The following is a 16,135-nucleotide window of genomic DNA, read 5'->3' on the forward strand; positions in this document are numbered from 1 at the left end:
AGATTTTCACAACTGCTGTATTTTAATTCTGTTAAGAGTATCAGGAGCAGCCAAAGTATCAAGAAACATGGGGCGGGAGGGGTGGTGCAGGGGCAGTATATGGTAATTACGTTAGCTTGAATATTTTCTTGTCACTAGATCACGCTTGTGATCAGAATAGTCAATGGAAATGATGGGGGTGATTCTCCCATCGCGACCAGCAAATTTTCTGGCGGGTTGGGACATATGCGTGTTGACCATTTCATCGGTTTCACACACATGTTCCCGATGCATGCACATCTCCCAAAGCTGGAGAACAGTTGCAGTTGGGACCTCACTGGAAACAGGTGGGAAGGGAGGTAAATGATATAAATCTTATAAAAATGTTTTTAAAATCTACTTTATAAGTGATTATCGGGCCTGGCAAGTTCCATGCAAAAGGGGCAGGGTCTATTGTGGACAGGGCCTTTGGGGGGGGGGGGGTGATGCTGGAGGGGCAACGTTGCGGGGGTCCTGGGCTGGTCAGCAATCGAGCTAGCCAGCAAATGGGGAGACTGACAGATTAGGGCCATTGTGCATGCATTGTGCAACGTCTGTTATAGGAAAAATGCTTGAATCCGTCATCAAAGAAGAAATAACGAGGTATCTTGAGAAGAATTGTTTGATAGAGCAGATGCAGCACGGATTCGTTAAGGGGAAGTCGTGTCTGATGAATTTATTGGAATTCTATGAGGATGTGTCTAGTGCAGTGGACGGAGGGGAACCGGTGGATGTGGTGTTTCTCGATTTTCAGAAGGCGTTTGATAAGGTGCCGCACAAAAGGTTGCTTCAGAAGGTTAGGGGGCATGGAGTTGGGGGTAAGGTGTTAGCGTGGATAGAGGATTGGCTGTCTAATAGGAGGCAGAGAGTAGGTGTCAATGGGTGCTATTCGGATTGGCGGTTGGTAACTAGTGGAGTGCCCCAGGGATCGGTGCTGGGGCCTCAGCTATTTACCATTTATATAGATGATCTGGAGGAGGGAGCCGAGTGTAAGGTGTCGAAATTTGCTGATGACACAAAGATGAGTGGAAAAGCAAATTGTGCGGAGGGTGTAGAAAGTCTGCAAAGGGATCTAGATAGGTTGAGCGAGTGGGCGAGGACCTGACAGATGGAATACAATGTTGGCAAGTGTGAGGTTATCCACTTTGGCAGAAATAATAGTAGGAAGGACTACTACTTAAAGGGTGAAAAGCTGCAGCAGGCTACGGTGCAGAGGGACCTGGAGGTCCTTGTGCATGAGTTGCAAAAACCCAGCCTACAGGTGCAGCAGGTGGTCAGGAAGGCAAATGGAATGCTGGTCTTCATAGCGAGGGGGATTGAATATAAAAGTAGGGAGGTCTTGCTGCAGCTGTATAGGGCACTGGTGAGGCCGCAGCTGGAGTACTGTGTGCAGTTTTGGTCGCCGCACTTGCGCAAGGATATTTTGGCCTTGGAGGGAGTGCAGAGGAGGTTTACTAGGCTGATATCGGAGTTGAGGGGGTTGAGCTATGAAGAGAGGCTGAATAGACTGGGCTTGTACTCGTTAGAGTTTAGAAGAATGAGGGGGGATCTTATTGAGATGTATAAGATGATGAAGGGGATGGATAGGGTAGAGGTGGAGAGGTTCTTCCCGCTCAGAAAGGACAGCAGGACTAGAGGGCACAGCCTCAAGATAAGGGGGGAGGGGGCAGTTTAGAACAGAGTTGAGGAGGAACTTCTTCACTCAAAGGGTGGTGAATCTCTGGAATTCTCTGCCCGTTGAAGTGGTGGAGGCTGCCTCGCTAAATATATTTAAGGCGCGGGTAGATAGGTTTTTGGTAGGCAAGAGAATTAAGAGTTATGGGGAGAAAGCGGGAAAGTGGAACTGAACCACTTCAGATCAGCCATGATCTTATTGAATGGCGGGGCAGGCTCGAAGGGCTAGATGGCCTACTCCTGCTCCTATTTCTTATGTTCTTATAGAGTTCTGGAGCTGTCAGCCTTTGACGCAAGAAGTTCCCCCCCACCCCACCCCACCCCCCGCCAGGTTTTTAATGATATTTATGATTGTGACCTCTGCAGTGTACAGAATGGGAAGATTTAGGTCTGAAGCTGCACTGAAAAACAGTCATGATTTGGATCAGTTTTCTCGCCAATTCAACCCTTTTGGGAGAATCACCCTGATTGTTCGAACGTAACCGGTGGCAACTTTGTATTGGATGTAGTATGACCAATGGGAACAAGATATAAGGGTCAGCTGACCCAACAAACCATAGAACCAATTACAGAGTGATATAATAGTCAGCTGACCAGCTGATTCACTATAAATAAGGAACTATGCCAAATTGTGGGAAGTTTGGAGTGGCCCAGGGCAAGGCCCCAAGTTTGCTGTATTGATGTTTCTTTCTTCAACCCTTTCTTTGATTTATAAGGTGGAGTAAATTTTGTTGCATTTTCATTAGATGCATTTTGAAGGGTTCCTTCTGCAGAAATGCAGATAACTTTAAAGGAATATAATCTCAATAAGTGTTTATGACTTAATGCTTTGATCCCCTTAAACTCAGATTGGAGGCCCAACATAAGGCTATATAATGTGCATTTAAAACATTGAGAAGATGTTGTTGATTTTCCTGATAGGTTGAAAGGGTTTATGGAATATTAACAATATGTTTTTGCTCAACATTTCCATTTATTTTGGTATTTCTGTGTACTGACCAGAATTAACTTCATGCTTCATTAGCAAAGACAAGAAGCTGCAAATACTCATAAGTGGTGGAGGCAAAAGAATCTGGGTCAAAGCCAAATTTAACCCAACTGCAATTCTTCAGGCCTTATTGCATCATTCCAGACAATTATTCTTGTTGGCTATGGCACAAAGCTTTGAAAAAAAATCCCTGATGTAAATGTATGTAATGGATTGTTGCAATAACTGAAGAATCCATTTTAACTTGAAGTTAGATAAATCTTTTTCTATGTAAGAATACAAGCATTGTGGGACAACTCAAAATCTACACATTTTCCTACCAATATTCTACTTTTTCCTCCCCTATGAGTGCTGATTCCTTGCTGGAATATTTTTTTCTTGTCCCCCTGGTACTTGAACTAAGTGGTCATGCTCCATGTATGAGCTCAATTCAAGATGCTCAAATATCAAAGATGAAGAGAAAGCTTGATTTTTGCCCAAAGGTGGGGAGGATGGGGATGGAAGTTTGCACGTAACAGAACATGCAGTATATAGGTTCCACTGGTATATAGCTTTGATTTAGACAAGTGTTTTGAAGTTCATTAGCCAAGTCTGTGGTTAAATCCTAGGTTCTCCTAGCCAGGAATCAATTTCCAAGTGAATTGGCTTAATGGTTTATCTCCAACCAAACTGATTGCCTAAATGTCTTGACAATGGGTTCTTCACATTCCCCGCAGATCATTGATGGGTTTTGCAGGTGTGCTGTCTCCATTCCAATGGATTGAAATGTGGAGTGTGCAAGAATGCAAATTTGGAGTAGCCATCTTTGGCTATGAGCTCAAATTACCTTGTTCTGTGTTTTTAAAGGTTCTGTACTTTTCAAAAGAATGACACAGGTTTCCAGCCCCAGATTAAAAATCATTATTTGATAAAGCATCTTTTCAAATACACTGTTCATGTTGAGTGAAACTAATGGAGGTGTTTCTTTACAACAGCATATCAATTAACAGGCATGTGTTACTGAGCTTTCCCCTTGCACCTTGTAACCTCGTTATATGGATGAATTTCAGAATCATGGAACCAAAGAGCCCAAAAGTAGACAGAACAGAAACAAAATAGGATAATCTAAATAGATCCAAACAAATAGGGCTATAATGTTAATGGTGTGGCAATTTCTAGGCAGATTACCACTCTGCTTTTAATCACTTATCCTGAAATGCAGCTGCACATTTCTTACCTGATATTCCAACTTGGGCTGGGTGAGAATTGTGCAGTGTAATGGCTTCCCATGGCATTCAGTTAAGCACAGAAGAGTTGAGCATAAGGCAGATATGCCTCTTTTCTACTGCACTAGCTGCCATAAAGCAGGTAAGTTTAATGGTTCAGCCACTTGGAGAAATCTGGGTAAAAGGGGAGGAAAGGGGGCCAAGTTGTGGTGGTTGGGTGATCAGTAAGGTGGAAGGGGGGGGGGAGGGGTTAAGTATATTGGAGAACATGCCCCTGTTTACATCAACGGGGACAAAAAGAGCTTCAAGATTTTAGGTGTCCAGATCAGCAACAACTTGTCCTGGTTTTTTCCCCCCTATGCCGATGTATAGTTAAGAAAGCCCACCAATGCCCTACTTTCTCAGGAGACTAAGGGAATTTGGCATGTCAGCTACAACTCTCACGAACTTTTACAGATCCATAGAAAGCATTCTTTCTGGTTGTATCACAGCTTGGTATGGCTCCTGCTTTGCCCAAGACTACAAGAGGTTGTGAATGTAAGCCCAATCCATCACGCAACCAGCCTCCCATTCATTGACTCTGTCTACACTTCCCACTGCCTCGGAAAAGCAGCCAGCATAATCAAGGATCCCACACACCCTGGATATTTCCTCTCTCTCCTTATTCTGTTAGGAAAAAGATGCAAAAGTCTGAGGACATGTGTACCAACTGACTCAAGAACAGCTGCTGCCACCTGACTTTTGAATGGATTCTACCTCACATTAAGTTGATCTTTCTTCACACCCTAGCTATGACTGTAACACTACATTCTGCACTCTCGTTTCCTTCTCTATGAATGGTATGCTTTGTCTGTATAGCATGCAAGAAACAATAATTTTCACTGTATACTACTGCATGTAACAATAATAAATCAAATCAAAATCAGTGAGGGGGTGGGATTGGGTGTGGTAATGTCAGCAGTGGTCAGTCCTATAGTCACCCTGGAGTTTGAAGTGGTTTTAATTCTTCTAACTTTTCCTGGGTAACTATCCCTGTAAGACATTCAGAATCATCTGAAATCTGCGATTTAAGTCAGAGTATTGAATGGTCCCCGTTGCAGAGCAATATTCCAGTGGAAGTTGAAGCTTCCCTGCCAATCGTCATGCAATCCTTTCATGGGAACGACTGGGGCCAGGGGGTACCCACAGGTTCTCCAGGTTACCCAGTGTGTTTTTGGGGTTCCACAGCAGGTACAATACCTCAGACATCAGAGGTTATGGGCCATAATGGTGCTTTTGGCCTTGAGGACAGATGCTAATTTGATTAGAATTTTAAGGCCACTAGATGGCACCATTGGGATTGTCAATAGGAATTGTAAACATGCAGCACACAGTAATGTTACAGTTACACTGGAGATGTCGAACCTGTGTCTTGTTGTATTATGATATAATTAAGAAACTTTATTAGCATTAAAGTATTGAACTTACAAAACTGCTCTGAATACCTGCTAATATTATGCCCAATTTATTGCAAATAAATTATTTGGTTAATTTTCTTTCTAATAAAATCAAGAAATATGGCTTCTCCAATATGAAGTAGCAAATTAATATGTAGATGTGACACTGCGCTACAATTATCAGAATCATCCTAAGATTGATTACTAAACGCTATTAGCTTAGTGGGCTAAATTTTCCAGATTCTGAAAGTTTCTGGGTGTTGGGGCTATTTTCAATCCGCAAGGGGAATTCAGGTGGGATCTAATTGGTGGCAGCTGATTAAGAACCCACATCTGTGATCACTGTCCAATTAGGGATGGCAGGCTGAGGAGGTGGGAGGCCAATTGGGACAAGTTTGAGGTAGGGAGGCTGTCGGCAGTCTTCATCTTAGTTGCAGTGGGAGAACATCCAGCATTTGCTGCCAGAGGCTCATCATCTGCCTAGGGCTCAGCACCTTCCTGGTCTCCAACATTTGTCCAACTGTCAGAGGCCTGGGAACTCTCAGCCTCTGACAGCCGCTCAGGCGAATGTGACATGAATTCCCTGATGCGAACAGCCATCTGTACCAAAGTGCTCATCCTGATAAAGTGCCAGTCTCTGAGGTGGTGTGAAGTGAGAGTGAGGATGTGACACTGCTGTACGTGAGAGTCCCTCCTTCTCCGATGTTATTGGTGGACCTCCTGGATCCTTGTTTGGTCTGGATGATGATCCATCTGATGGATGAGAAACAGCAGTGAGTAACAGCCTTAAAGAAACAGCATAGATAACTGCTGCTGCATTCTGCACTGGGGCATGGCACAATTCAAACATATACTGATGCAGGATCATGGAGAAACAGTGAACATAACCTTGCATTTCTTGCCCCTAAATCCTTTATTTCTGATGCCCCCCACCCACTGCATTGAATGTGTGCCCCCTTCACTCTCCTCAAAATCCCTTGCCTCTCCTCAGCCAGAAGATTTCATCTCTGAATTGCCAGTTCTGAAATGTTCTCCTCCACTGGTGTTAGTGCTGCCTAATTTGGAACTGCTCCATCTGTACAGTTGTGTTCCAGAACATTATGCTTCCTCTTCTTCTGTGAAGAAAAGAGCACATTCCTGAGTCTGTGTTGGTGGTTTTGTTGGAGTTGCTAGCATAGCTGTTAAAAACAGGGTTCAAATTGAATATTCAAACACATCAAGCTGTTCAACACTGAGGTGGGGAGGGAGTAATATAAATTTTAAACTTGCGTCTTATTTATTTTAACGATAGATTAATTTCAACTGTCAGATGATATATGCAGATATAACAAATATAACAGCTTCTACAAACAGCATTTGTATTTAATCTGTGAGATCTAATTCTAGACATGCAAAGAGCGATCGTGGATTTACACAGGCTGCAGGATATTTGCTGTAACCTTGCTAATGTGGGTTATTAAATATTTAAGTCTCACTTCAGTGTTAATTTAGCTGCTTTGGACATTCCTTGGATTTTCTGTTGAGCTACAACGATCTTTCTCGATGCTGACTATAAGGTTGCCTGCTTAAATTAGATTGTGCAAATAGTCATGCAAGTACAGTGTCTCAAAACTGGCAACCTCAGAATTGACGTTGTTCCAGATTTCTGATGTTGCTGAATTTTGGGTTGGGTGGTTTTGCTCATGGATGCTTTGGTTAAGACAGCTCAGATGGCCTCAAGGGGAGAAGCAGGTAGTGAAGAGGATAAACTGTCAGGAGCCACACTGTATTAATGCAATGCCTAGCTGAATTGTCCAGGTAAGTTTTTTTTTATTTTGTTCAATTAAAATTGATACTTAACCCATTCTAAAAATGTCCAGTTTTCAGCAAACTCCAGTTTTTGCATAGCTGGATTTAAGACACCATTATATTTCTTTCTTCAAAAATAAAAAAAACTTACATTTATAGAATGCATTTCACAATCTCAGAATGGCCAAAAAAGCTTTACAGCCAATGAAATACTTACAATGAAGTGTAGTTACTTTGTAGCCAAGTTCTCAAAAACAAATGATAACGGCCAAGTAATCTGATCTAGTGATGTGGATTGCGGGTAGATATTGACCAGAGGACCAGCCCTTCTCTAGATCAAATGTTGGAAACCTTTACGCCCACCAGAGAGTGCAGGTGGTTTCTTAGCTTAATGTCTCTTCCTAAAAACACTATTTCTCGCTGTGCAGAATTCACTCAATACCAAATGGAAGATTTGGTGCTCATGTTTCTGGATGGAACTTGAATCCACGATCTTCTGACTCAGGCAAGAGTGTTATGATTGAGCCATGGCAGGCAGAACCAAAAGCATGCCTGTACAGGTGTAGTAGTTTCTCAATCAGAACCAAGTTGCACAATCCACACACTGAATACAACATTTTGCAGTGCCAATGACAGTCTGCATTCACCATTTTTAGACATCGGAGAAGCTTGGCATACTTGGGAATGTAGCACATAAATCCAGAAGTTACAGTGGGCCATTCCAGGCATCAAACGGTGTCCTCTCATTTTGCAGATACTTTGAGAGAATCATGCCAAAAAAGTTTTGTTTAAGTGTTAAATGGGTTGATTGTTTTAAGAACATTAATCTGACTTTTAAAATGTTTGAAGAAATTTGATCATACTTTGCATTATTTTAACATTAATCCTTTTATGAGTTTTTATGAGTTTTTTAACTTTGAATTAATCTCTGTTTTAACAACTCAGATGAATCTTGTTAAAAAAATCAACATTGAAACCTCACAAAAGCCTGGTTAATCTTGTTAAAAAGTAAATTCTAGGGATGATTTTCCCTGTAAGCTTCTAAACTCCACTGTCAAGGTGAAATGTGGGTTAGAAGTCTGCACTGTGTGGAGAAAGTAACTCATTGTGATTTTCCCCAGAGTGGCCAATTAATGACCAGATGGTATCCAATTACATAACATAGTAACTAGAAGCAAGAGTAGGCCATTCGGCCCTTTGAGCCTGTTCCGCCATTCATCTTGATCATGGCTGATCATCGAATTCATGGACTGATCCTCCCTTCCTCCCATATCCTTTGATCCCTTTAGCCCCAAGAGCTATATCTAATTTCTTGAAATCACACAACGTTTTGGCTTCAACTACATTCTGTGGTAGTGAATTCCACACATTCACCACTCTCTGGGTGAAGAAATTTCTCCTCACCTCAGTTCTAAAAGATTTACCTCTTATCCTCAAACTATGACCCCCTAGTTCTGGGCTCCCCCACCTTTGGAACATTCTTTCTAATTCTACCCAGTCTAACCCTATTAGAATTTTATAAGTTTCTATGACACCCCCTCTCACTCTTCTAAATTCCAGTGAATGTAATCATCATTGACTTGGTTTCTCCTCATATGACAGACCTGTCATCCAAGGAATACAACCTTCATTGTATCTTCACCAATCTGAGGTCTTGAAAGAAGCAGCAAACAATAATGGAAAATGCAGATGCACTCCCACTAACTTTATAAAGTTTAAATTAAAAATTGGGTTTTTCAGCCAGGTCATGACTGTGCAGAGCAGGGAGATCTTTCTACATGGCAGTCCATGAGTGCTGTATACTGTCTAGACCTGCCTGGAGCACTGGTCACCTCTCTGCCATCAGGAGGCTAACCCACATTTCACCTTGACAGTGGAGTTTAGAAGCTCACGGAAAATCATCCTTAGAATTTACTTTTTAATAAGATTAACCAGGCTTTTGTGAGGTTTCAATGTTGATTTTTTTAACAAGATTCATCTGAGTTGTTAAAACAGAGATTAATTCAAAGTTAAAAAACTCATAAAAACTCATAAAAGGATTAATGTTAAAATAATGCAAAGTATGATCAAATTTTTTTTTGAGAAAGTGACCAAAGAGGTGGATGGGGGTAAGGCAGTTGACGTGGTGTATTTGGACTTTAGTAAGGCATTTGATAAGGTTCACCATGGAAGCCTTCTGCAGAAATTGCAGATGTATGGGATTGAGGGTGATTTAGGAAATTGGATTAGGAATTGGCTGGCGGATAGGAGACAGAGGGTAGTGGTTGATGGTAAGTATTCGACATGGAGTTCAGTTACGAGTGGTGTGCCTCAGGGTTCTGTTTTGGGGCCACTGCTGTTTGTAATTTTTATAAATGATCTGGATGAAGGTATAGCTGGGTGGATTAGTAAATTTGCTGATGACACCAAAGTCGGAGGTGTGGTAGATAGTGAGGAAGGGTGTCTTAGTCTACAGGGAGACTTGGTCAAGTTGCAGAGCTGGGCTGAGAGGTGGAGGATGGAGTTTAATGCGGAAAAGTGTGAGGTAATTCACTTTGGCAGGAATAACAGACGTGTAGAGTATAGGGCTAACAGTAGGACTCTGAATAGTGTGGATGAACAGAGGGATCTAGGTGTATGTGTACATAGATCCCTGAAAGTTGGGAATCAAGTAGATAGGGTTGTTAGGAAGGCATACGGTGTCTTGGCGTTTATTGGTAGGGGGATTGAATTTAAGAGCCACAGCGTCATGTTGCAACTGTACAAGACTCTGGTGCATCCGCACTTGGAGTATTGTGTGCAGTTCTGGTCCCCACATTATAGGAAGGATGTGGAGGCTTTGGAGAGGGTGCAGAGGAGGTTTACCAGGATGTTGCCTGGTATGGAGGGGAGGTCCTATGAGGAGAGACTGAGGGATTTGGGGTTGTTTTCGTTAGAAAGAAGGCAGCTAAGAGGGGATCTTATTGAAACATATAAGATGATCAGAGGTTTGGATAGGGTGGACAGTGATAGCCTTTTTCCTCGGATGGAGAAAGCTAGCACGAGGGGGCATAGCTTTAAATTAAGGGGTGGTAGTTATAGGATGGATGTCAGGGGTAGGTTCTTTACCCAGAGGGTGGTGAGGGATTGGAATGCCCTGCCTGCTGCAGTTGTGGATGCGCCTAGTTTGGGGGCGTTTAAGAGATCCGTGGATAGGTTTATGGATGGAAAGGGTTTGGTTTAGGTTAGAGGGTCATTGTTTTTTAACTGGTCGGCGCAACATCGTGGGCCGAAGGGCCTGTTCTGCGCTGTTATGTTCTATGTTCCAGGCAGCTGAATTGGTACCTGCAACCTGCAGGAACCTGGAGGCTCTTTGGAAAATCCCAGTTAGCTTTCTCTAATTGTCCTTAAGTGACTGTTAGCAAAATGAATCATCTACTTTCCCATCCCATTTCCGCAAAAGGGTTTGGGTGTGGGATAGACTCAGAGTACCACATGTGGCCGACGGGCTATTTTTAGCACTTATCTGCCTCCAGTTGCAGCCTTGGTGGGGCAATAAATCAAGTCCTGAAACTTGTTAGCCTAGTTTATCAGACTTTTTAAATGTTTAAATATTTATCACTTTTTAAAATGATTTATTTGATTTTCTCAAAATAAACGAAAATAGTTCAGATAAAAAATGCACTTTTCAAAAATACTTATGCATTTTTAATTTTGTTAAAATGAATCATGTAAATAAATCAAATTTTCCAATGTCTTTTCATCAAGGCAGCCTAGTTTGTGCTGTTCTTGCAGTGACTGGAAGCCATGATCAAAATTGCCTGCTGTTTCCGCCTGTGTTGCAACATCACTCTTGGGCCTTGTTGTAGGTAAAGATACTCTGACACCAGTTGTGAGTCAAAGTGCAGCAAGTTTATTCAAAAGCTTTTGGGAGATACACCTGGTACCTAACAACGGTTCCCCAGGCTTCTCTTCGAACACAAATTAACAGCACATATTTATACCCCCCCCAGTCATGTATGCATCTTCTCATTCTCAGAGGCTCCCAGGCTGTGGCTTGTCCTTCATCGTGGGAACATGGCTGTGTCTGTCTTTCTTCATGGTTATTTCAAGGCCGCAATTGTCATGTGTGATTAGCCCTTAGCTAACATACAGGCCGACAAGACAAGTTAAAATTAACGGGGCCGGTGTAACAATTCATGTTCATAAGTTGTATAGCGTATAATATGTTGGTACATGACACATGTAGTACATAACAAATATATATGAATATATATTTAAGACATGCAAGCTTCACTATGTTAGGCAAAAGTCCACGAAATTAAAGACACAAACATAGATATGAGCTGGGTCAGCTACATTTCTGAAGGACTATCATAAACTTGTGTACAGCAGGGACAGCTGCAGTCTCTCTGTCTGGGACACACGAAAACAAATCTTGCATCTTTTTTACCAATCTCCAAGTATTACAAAGTTCATTAACCCATTCCCTACTGCAGGCCTCACCACAGTCCATGTCTAGGAGGGAATCTACTCTCCTTCATTCTGAAATTGTTGCCATGGGGCGGATCACGTGTGTAGACTGGCTGCACTACCAACCATAAAATTGGGCCTGATGTCACTGCATCTCCTTGCAGGAAAGAATGGCAGGTCAACCTGAATGTTCCAGTACCATCCACCACCCTGAAGAGTACAACCAGTATGTGAACTGAATTTGGTGGAGTGGATTGGAAGATAAAGAAAGAAGCCACTGGAGATGTGAGTGAGAAGAATGAATATATTTCACTGAGACAACTAAAAAAAATACAGCTAAATATATTGCATTGCAACACTGTGGGGGAATATTGCACGAGAGTCATATATACATGTAATTGCAGCTATGCCAACAGAAGGCTGAAAGTCATCTTTACTTTAAGAGGTGATCTATCCCTCTGCAATTTATTACACCAACTTGTATTTCAATGAAAATGTCATGTGGAAAAATATTGTAAAAGGTAAGTGGCACTACTTAAACAGCAATAACCCCACATCACTGTGTATACAATACATGCATTGAGAAGAAAACACTTCTATGTACTTTTCTTATTTTTCTATTGACAGAAGTCTGGCTGCTGGGCTTTGGAAACACCTTCTCATTGACACAAGGAATGGTTTGTGTTGATAACTTATAAAGCATAGGCAAAGCAAATGCTTCCTACCTTTTGTCATGAAGGCAATGTTTTATAATATTACTGTTTTAATTTGTCGTTTAAGATAAAATGATATAATGTTCTTCTGACCTGTTCCAAATTCCAACAAACCTGGCCTATGTCAGGAAACCTATTGTGCCAATTCTCACACCTGGAAACAAAGGCATGGGCAGCTGTGCTGGTAGTGAATAGACTTGAGTAGTATTAAGGGTTAACAAATGGTCTCTGCTAATGTATGGTGTAGATGATAGTGTATCATTGACATCAGTCAGTCATGTGTTACACCGTCTTGAAGAAGGTTGGAATCATGCCTAAAGAGCAATGTGCCTGCTCTGTAATCTGTTCAAATATAACACTAATAAATAAGTGTTAAGTGACCAGAACATGTTTACAATCTGCCTAAGAAACAAGTACTATGTCTAGAGTCCACAGATACTCAGAACAACTAGACTTATGAATAAAAGATAAAAGAAAAACAGAGGAAAAGGGCTGCTGTGTGATCAGCAAAGAGATGAAGGTTCTCTGAACTATGGAAGCAGCATACAGGAAGGAAGTGAATCTTTGGTCAAAGAAATGCATCTACAGCCATCTAAGGAATCTGGGAGATTAATCCTGGAGTGACCGATAGTTGGGGCTGGGTGAGAAGAAATATCATTGGCTTTACTGCTGGCAATGGATTTGGAAACAGTCCAAAAGCTGAAGGGAAGCACCTTTAGTTGGTCACTCAAATTTACCAATTAACAAAATGGGGAAAAGTGAACCCAATGGAAGCTGGGAAGGACTGTGGATTGTTCCCTATAAGGACTAATTCCCTAGAGCCCAGTAAATGTACAACCGAGGTAAGGTTAGTAGTCCTGTTTTAACATTAACAAGGATAAACATTTCTGTAGTTTAGAATATACGTTGTCTATGAAATAATGTTTACTCAGTGTTACTTTTAGTATGTTATAGTAAAAGTGATAAAACTTAAAACCTTTTTTAAGTTGGTCCCTGGGAATTTAAATCTCATTTCAACACATCAGGAGATACAATTCTTTGCACTGAACATAAAGGTGTGTCTGCTGAGCTCTGCATGACCTTCAATGTAAGAAGTCTCACAACATCAGGTTAAAGTCCAACAGGTTTATTTGGTAGCACAAGCCACAAGCTTTCGGAGCGCTACTCCTTAATCAGGTGAGTGGGAGTTCAGTTCACAGAGGGCATATAAAGATACAAACTCAATTTATAGAATAATGGTTAGGATGAGAATCTTTACAGGTAATCAAATCTTAAAGGTACAGACAATGTGAATGGAGAGAGGGTTAAGCACAGGTTAAAGAGATGTATATTGTCTCCAGCCAGGACAGTTAGTGAGATATTGCAAGCCCAAGCAAGTCATGGGGGTTACAGGTAGTGTGACATGAACCCAAGATCTCAGTTGAGGCCGTCCTCATGTGTGCGAAACTTTGTTCGCAGTTTCTGCTCAGCGACTCTGCGTTGTCATGTGTTGTGAAGGCCACCTTGGCGAATGCTTACCCAAAGATCAGAGGCCGAATGCCTGTGACCACTGAAGCATACACCAGCAGGAAGGGAACACTCCTGCCTGGTGATTGTCTAGCGGTGTTCATTCATCCGTTGTCGTAGCGTCTGCATGGTCTCCCCAGTGTACCATGCCTTAGGACATCCTTTCCTGTAGTGAATCAGGTAGACAACGTTGGCCGAGTTGCAAGAGTCTGTACCAAGTACCTGGTGGATGGTGTTCTCACGTGAGATGATGGCATCCATGTCATGTAACAGACCATTGTCTGCAGCAAATTACCAGCCTTCAGGAGAACAGTGACCACCTCACCACACAACCCTGCCACAGCAACGTCTATAGGACATGCTGGATCACCGACATGGATTCATCAACTCAAAAGAGAACATCATCCACTAGGTACACGGTACATACACTTGCAACTCGGCCAACATTGTCTACATGATGTGCTGCAGGAAAGAATGTCCCAAGGCATGGTACATTGGGGAGACCATGCAAATGCTATGACAACGGATGAATGAACACCGCTCGACAATCACCAGGCAGGAGTGTTCATTTCCTGTTGGGGAACACTTCAGCAGTCACAGGCATTCGGCCTCTGATCTTTGGGTAAGCGTTCTCCAAGGCGGCCTTCACGACACAAGACAACGCAGAGTCGCTGAGCAGAAATCAAGTTCCAGACACATGAGAATGGCCTCAACTGGGATCTTGGGTTCATGTCACACTATCTGTAACCCTCATGACTTGCCTGGGCTTGCAATATCTCACTAACTGTCCTGGCTGGAGACGTTACACGTCTCTTTAACGTGTGCTTAACCCTCTCTCCACTCACATTGTCTGTACCTTTAAGACCTGATTACCTTTAAAGACTTGCATTCTAACCATTATTTTGTAAATATTTTGTAAAAATTTTGTATTTGTCTTTTTTGCCCTGTTTGTGAACTAATATCCCACTCATCTGATGAAGGAATAGTGCTCCGAAAGCTTGAGGCTTGTACTCCACCAAATAAGCCTGTTGAACTTTAACCTGGTGTTATGAGACATCTTACTGTGTTTACCCCAGTCCACTGCTGGCATCTCCACATTAAGGAGAAAACCCCAGTGTCTGCACTTCTTCAAACTAGTGGTATGGGATCTTTAATGTACATGTGAACAAACAGACATGGTCTCGGATGTTTCATTTGAAAGATGACACCTCTGGTAGTGCATCACTCTCTATTCTGTATTGGTATTACATCCTAGGTTTTTGAGCTTACGTCCATGGAGTGGGTCTCTGAAGGCCATCATTGATCATTAATTATTTTACATGAGAATATTTGATTTCAGTATAATTGAGATGGGCTTCTTTTCAACTTAATGGAATAATCCCTACTCCAGTTGGATATTTTCATGTTTGAATGTTCTTAGTCCTGATCCTTTTGTGTGACCACTCTGAAACTAATGATGGTATGTTCACTGTTTCCCAAATGGTATTGTGCTGAAACATGATCCATTTCATTGGTCAGAAACCGATTCAGCACAGCCTCCTTCCTCATTGGGCTGGAACCACAGTGATTGAGAAAGTTCTCTTTGTATGCATTTCGGGAATTCCTGCTCTCTTTGCCCTTTTTGAGTCCTTCATTGTCACTATTTTGTATGACTGACATTTTTCTGTAACTTGCTTGCAAATTTACTCCTGCATTTCATTTCCACTATTTGGCATAAAGTGCACTTTGTGTGTAAAAATTCATTATTCCTAAATTTTAATCAGATTCTGCCTTTGAACCCTCAAGTACATTATTAGATTTCGCTATCTTTAATTAATACTGCACCTCTTCTTTCTCTTGCTTTCCCTCTGTTTCCTGAATATTTTATAGCCAGGAATTGATTCCCAGGAGAGACAACTTCAGGGGATATGTAGGTAATAGCCTGTGGTGGCTTTCTCCATTGGCGGTATTAAAGAACACTCACAAACATGGTGGCACTGCTCCCTCACAGTGCCAAGGACAATTGTTTGTATGAAGTTTGCATGTCCTCCCTATGCCTGTGTGGGTTTCCTCCGAGTGCTCCGGTTTCCTCCACAGTCCAAAGATGTGCGGGTTAGGTAGATTGCTAAATTGCCTCTTACTGTCAGGGGAACTAGCTAGGATAAATGCATGGGGTTATGAGAATGGGGCCTGGGTGGTTGGTGCAGACTCAATGGGCCAAATGGCCGCCTTCTGCAATGTAGGATTCTGAGAGCCTAAGTGCCACCTGCCCCCCAGAGAATCAATGTAGGGCTGTATAGCACCAAAAATGATTTTCTCGCCCATTAAGTTCACAATCTTCCTCTTGCTTGAGCTAGGTTTCCATTATTGCCATTATATCATAATCCTATATGACAA

At 42.1% G+C, this 16,135-nt stretch overlaps 1 protein-coding gene across 2 annotated transcripts in view; it reads left to right on the forward strand.

The window, feature by feature from the left end:
• The first annotated feature begins 2,345 nt into the window (after positions 1-2,345).
• mapk10 (mitogen-activated protein kinase 10) overlaps positions 2,346-16,135 on the forward strand; it is a 258,892-nt gene continuing 245,102 nt past the window's right edge. The window contains exons 1-2 of one of the 2 annotated variants that reach the window (XM_080191025.1): positions 2,346-2,408; positions 11,705-11,825. The gene's annotated coding sequence lies outside the window, so the exon portion shown is untranslated. Of the gene's footprint in view, positions 2,409-11,616; positions 11,826-16,135 lie in introns of those variants that run through there. The other variant, XM_080191032.1, reaches the window with a different exon arrangement.

The sequence above is a fragment of the Carcharhinus amblyrhynchos genome, chromosome 1 (assembly GCF_965287045.1).
Source record: "Carcharhinus amblyrhynchos chromosome 1, sCarAmb.v2.hapA, whole genome shotgun sequence".
Taxonomy (NCBI): Eukaryota; Metazoa; Chordata; class Chondrichthyes; order Carcharhiniformes; family Carcharhinidae; genus Carcharhinus; species Carcharhinus amblyrhynchos.